This window comes from Cervus canadensis, chromosome 6 (genome assembly GCF_019320065.1).
Source record: "Cervus canadensis isolate Bull #8, Minnesota chromosome 6, ASM1932006v1, whole genome shotgun sequence".
Lineage (NCBI taxonomy): Eukaryota > Metazoa > Chordata > Mammalia > Artiodactyla > Cervidae > Cervus > Cervus canadensis.
The window spans coordinates 62,126,371-62,132,445 of record NC_057391.1 but is presented as its reverse complement, the minus strand read 5'-3'; positions in this window follow the sequence as shown (position 1 = coordinate 62,132,445).

Sequence of the window (6,075 nt, the reverse complement as noted above, 5' to 3'; positions counted from 1 at the left end):
TGTAAGGGGGTTCCCTTTTCCCCACACCCTCTCCAGCGTTTATTGCTTGTAGACTTTTGGATAACAGCCATTCTGACTGGCATGAGATGGTACCTCATTGTGGTTTTGATTTACATTTCTCTGATAATTAGTGATGTTGAGCATATTTCATGTGTTTGTTAGCCATCTATATGTCCTTTAGTAGAGCAAATGTCTGTTTAGCTTGCGGCCCATGTTTGGATGGGTCATTATTTCTTCTTCTTGGAATTAGATGCCTTCCGAGTTGCTTGTAATTTCTGACGATTTAATCCTTTTGTCTGTTGCCTTCATTTGCTGTTTAATATTTTCTCCACAATCTGAAGGGCGCTGTCTCTATTCACCCTTACTTATTTAGTTTGCCTCATTGTTGTGCAAAAAAGCTTTTTAAGTTTCGATTAGTCCCATTGTTATGTTTTTGCTTTTATTTCCAATATTCTGGAGGATGAGGTCATAGAGGATCTTTGCTGCTGGTGTTTATGTCGAGGAGTGTTTGCCTACTTTTGCTCCTTCTAGGGGGTTTTATAGTTTCTGGTCTCTTACATTTAGTCTTAATCCCATTTGAGTTTCATTTTGCGTTGACTTATGGTGTTGAGAAGTGTTCTAAGTTTTCATTTCTTTTATAAAGGGGCTGACCACTTTCCCAACCCATTGTTAAAGAGGTTGTCTTTTTCCATGGTATATCTTGCCTCCTTTGTCAAAACGATAAGGTGTCCATAAGGTCGTAGTGGGATTTATCTCTGGGCTTTCTATTCTGTTTCATTGATCTATATTTCTGTCTTTGTGCCAGTACCATACTGTCTTGATGACTGTGGCTTTGTAGTATAGTCTGAAGTCAGGCAGGTTGATTCCTCCAGTTCCATTCTTCTTTCTCAAGGTTACTTTGCTATTCGAGTTTTTTGTAACTTTCCATACAAATTGTGAAATTATTTGTTCTAGTTCTGTGAAAAATACCATTGGTAGCTTGATAGGGATTGCATTGAATCTATAGATTGCTTTGGGTAGAATAGCCATTTTGACAATATTGATTCTTCCCATCCATGAGCATGGTATGTTTCTCCATCTCTTTGTGTCCTCTTTGATTTCTCTCATCAGTGTTTTATAGTTTTCTATGTATAGGTATTTTGTTTCTTTAGGTAGATATACTCCTAAGTATTTTATTCTTTTTGTTGCAATGGTGAATGGTATTGTTTCCTTAATTTCTCTTTCTGTTTTTTCATTGTTAGTATATAGGAATGCAAGGGATGTGTGCCTGCAAAATATCCTAGTAATTTTCAGAGTCTTTAGGGTTTTCTATGTTCATGTCATCTGCCATTTCAATCTGTTCCTTTTAGTCTGATTGCTGAGAGTGGGCACCCTTGTCTTGTTCCTGATTTCAGGGGAAATGCTTTCAATTTTTCACCATTGAGGGTGATACTTGCTGTGGGTTTGTCATATATAGCTTTTATTATGTTGAGGTATGTTCCTTCTATTCCTGCTTCCCTTTTAATTTTATCTGATTGAAAATGTTAAAGTTTCAAGAAGTGATTCCTGTTACCAGAATTATCTGAAGGCTGATCTGGTTAGTGGACTCTTGTCCTCTCATTACGGGACCCACATTTCTCTCCTTGGTTATGATTCTACTTGGATAGGTATAAAGAAAAATGACTTAATAAGGGCAGTGCCATAATCCATTTAAACTTCTAATCCATTGCTTTGCTGTAAATTCCATCAAAATATTATGCTAGCTCCCTTCCTAATGGGCCACAAAGACTTCCGTTTTTTTCTCAGTTGCTTTCATCTTTTTGGCTACCTGTGGGTATGGATAAAGTGACAGGAACAGCAATCATTCAAATTTCTCCTACCTTTGTTCCCACCTGTCGGTGCAGGGTCCTTCATTACCAGCTTCCAGCAATGGTCTCCTAAATATCTCTGGCAGTCTCCAGAGACAGTCTCACATGTGTTCACAACCAGATCCCATCCATCTGGCCAGTGCTGTGAGCCACTGGGCTTCACAGTCTCCTGCCAGTTTCCAGTGCTATGCTTAGAGACACTACATCTGGCATGGGGTGGGGTGGGGGACTTCTACCACTCCCCCAGCCCCTGCAGGCTCCATGGACACCACTTTTCATCCTGATTCCTATTTCTGGTGGACATTTGCTGAGCACCTATTTCTCTCACTGCAGTGAGGCAGTGAAGCTCAAGAGCTTCAAAGCTGTGGGGGTTTTAGTTTGAAACAAGAGAAACATCTTCCTCTGGGCCCCAGGGTAGAGGGAGGATGCTGCTTATGGAATTTTAAAACATAAATACTTCTTTCAATATTTACTCATGATCTCCAAATCTGGTGGGTGGCTGGACCAAAAGACAAAGTCAAATGGCACACATTATATTGTATCCAGACATTGCACTGCTCCTTCCTTGACAAAGAAAGCTTTCTTTCCTGTTATGTCTTTCCATGCCTGACTTTTTGTTATCACACACTACTAAGTTTATTGTCTCATTCATCAGTTCCAGAGTGGGCCATGCCATTTTCAAGTATGTGGAAAGCCTGATTCAGAATGTTTTAAACAACGAGGAAAACTTCTTACTTTCCTAAGAAGGAGCCCTATAGTCAGACATCTCCAGGGTTAGTAAGAAGACGACCCAGGTTCTTTCCATCTTCTTGCTCTACCACCTTGAGTAGGTCAGATTCTGTTCTCAGAATCTCAGGATTCTCTTCATCACTGAAAGATCATGAAGATGCTTTTAGTTACCAAACCTAGAAGGAGAGGGAGCTGCTTCCTCCTAGGTGAGGTGCCTCTTTTCTTTTTTTCTTTTTTTTTTAAAGCAAGGAAAACTTTCTCAGACTTCACCAGCAGACATCTCTCATCTCATTAGCCAGAACTGCAGCAAATGCAAACTGAAAAGATCAGTTTCTAGCAATGGGAATGAAAATAGCATGACTAGTTTAATAAAGCACAAGACTGTCTGTGTATATGTGTGTACTCAGTCATGTCCGACTCTTTGTAGCCCCACAGACTGTAGCCTGCCAGGCTCTCTGCCCATGGAGTTTTTCATGCAAGAATACTGGAGTGGAGTGCCATTTACTACTCCTGGGGATCTTCCTGACCTAGGGATCAAAACCATGTCTCTTGTGTTTCCTGCATTGGCAGGCAGATTCTTTACCACTAGCACCACTTGGGAAGCCTGTGTGTAGTATGTGGGCCCAAATAAAATCTAACATTAGAAATTCTAAGTAGCCAACAGTCTGCTAAACTTGGGTGTGAGCAGATGTGACTGAATATGATGCTTCAAACAAAAGCAAACAAAATGAAGAAGAAAGATACTCAGTCTTTCCCTCACTCAGTGGTTGTTAGGTGCCTTATTTTAGAAGAAACAGATTTTCAGGGGCTTCAAAAGAAAGTGTCCCACCTTCTGTGAGTCTTATAAGGGGCTTAGCTCCAGGACAGGAAGCAGGGAACTCTGGAAGATCTGGGGGTGGTAGATGGGGACCAGGAAGTGTAGGGAGGCCACCAAGCTCCCACAGGCTTTGTAAACCCCTGCTGGGTGAGGGCTGGGGTTCCTGGGGAGGGGACAAAAGCCAACATGCCAAGAGGAAAGGAAGTGCTTAGTGAACAGAGCAGGAATGGGCTCTGAAGCCTGAAGTGGTTTTTATTATTTATTTTTCGTTTATTTTTGGGAAGTTCAGGGAATTCTTGTACTTGAAAGCAGTATTTCTTGTACTGGAAAACAACTTTCTAGGAAGCACTAAATGTTTTTCAAGTTTTGACTCTCTTTTCGCTGTCTGTGCATTCTGTCTACTCCAAGGAAACGACTACCTTCTCCCTACCCGAAACTCTCACTTTCAATATTTGACTGGACTTGAGTTCTATTTTCTAGAAACTCACAGCAGAATTTGAGATACAGATGGTTTCTGAATACCAGGAATTTGCAATTTATCAAAAATAGGATGATAGCTCAGTTGGTAAAGAATCTGCCTGCTATGTGGGAGACTCGGTTCGATTCCTGGGTTGGGAAGATCCCCTGGAGAAGGCAAAGGCTACCCACTCCAGTACTCTGGCCTGGAGAATTCCGTGGACTGTATAGTCCATGGGTCGCAAAGAGTTGGACGCGACTGAACACCTTTAACTTCCACTTCCACTTCACTTTCAGGACACACTTACACAATCACTAACTATACTGAGTCAACGAGCTGATACCCATAAGTTAGTTCTTCATCAGTCTTCTGAGAGCTCAAGGTCAGTGGTGACTATATTATAGATATTCCTTGAGACATACAAAACTATGGGTTTTGATATACAGCAGACAAATCAGAAAATGAGTTGTGGATCTTGGCTTTATTCTTAGTGAGTGACATTTAGGATTAACTGAGTTTGGGATTCAGGATTCATCATCTGTAAAGTGAACACTATTAACATGGATCCATTCAGTATTCTCAATACATGTTGGCTCTCTTTCCTTCCCCACCAAATGTTTCTGTGTCTGAACATACAACAAGGGAAAGAACCCATTCAATTGACTGAACACTTGCAAAAGAATCTGTAAATCAAAGATATCATACATATGAAAAAGGATACAATTATATATTCATATATAATATAAATATTAACATAAGATTTTTATAGTTTATTATATCTTAGGTTTTAAATCATGGAGTTATAATTTTTTAGCTGAAAGAGTGTTATCCTTGTCCAAGCTGTGTGCCTACCCTGTAGTCAGTGTGGTCTTTCTAAAATTCTGATCATGTCATTTCCCTGCTTTAACCTTTGAATGGATTCTTATGTCACTCTGTAGAAACAGGAACCTATCTCTGGTTTGCTCTTCTGGTAACCCCAAAACCTAGAAGGATGTGTGGTTCTTAGTAAGATCCAGTAACAGTTTCCAAAGGAAAGAATCAAGTCCAAACTCCTTTGGATGATAGGCAAAGCCCCTAATGATGGGTCTAGCTGCTTCCTACCTTTCCTTCTCCCCTCTGCCCACTCTCCAACTGCCTTTTCACAAACTAGCCAGACTAAGCCAGTTTCACAAGGGGCCAGGGAAAGGCCCCTCAGGTTTTCCCCTGGCAGTCCTATCTGCCTGGGATGCGGCTCCACCCTCTGTGTGTGCCTGCTTTGCTGGCTAACTCCTATTGATCCTTTATGCCTCTGCTTTAGATGTCACTCCCACAACTGTGCACCCCTTCAGTACCCCTAGAATGAATTAGAAGCTCCTCTGTGCACTCCCGTGGCATCCTCTATTTATCTTTTTATAGCAATTATCACACTATTGAAATTGTCATCTTGTTTATTTCTTCTGTCTGTGCGTGCATGCCCAGTTGTGTCTGACTCTTTGTGAACCTTTGACAGTAGCCCTCCAGCCTCCTCTGTCCATGGAATTCTCCAGACAAGAATACTGTAATGGGTTGCCATTTTCTCCTCCAGGGCATCTTCCCAACCCAGGGATGGAACCAGGGTCTCCTGTCTACATTGCAGGCAGATTCTTTAACCACTGAGCCATCAGGGAAGCTCACTAGACTGTAAACATCATGAGGGCTAAGACTTATATTGATAACTAATAATAAGTATTTACTGAATAGACAGATAAATATTCTAGATCAATTCCTTCATTTTCTTCTTATCTTTTAAAAAAGTTGATTTGAAAAAAAAAAATAAAAAAGTTGATTTGGCTGTCCTGGGTCTTACCTGTGGCATGGAAACCCTTACTCAGCATGTGGACTCTAGCTCTCTGACCAGAGATTGAACCTCAGCTCCCTGTATTAGGAGTGCAGCGTCTTAGCCACTGGGTCACCGGGTTAGTCCCCTTTATTTTCTTCTTGAGCAAACTGAGGGCCAGATAAGTTAGTAACATGTCTGATGCTACCAGCACTTTGGCCTCATAGAAGCTGGGCTCTGAATTTAGTTTCTCTGCTGTCTGGTATTTTCTTGGCTGACTTGCTCTAGTACTTAGCTAACATTGTTTCAGAAACTGTGGAACAATTGTAATTTAACATTTGAAAAATGTGGTTAGGAACTCAAGTAAATAAAACAATAATCATATAATTAATTCAAAGCTCAGACACAAGGATTTAAAAAAAAAAATCCT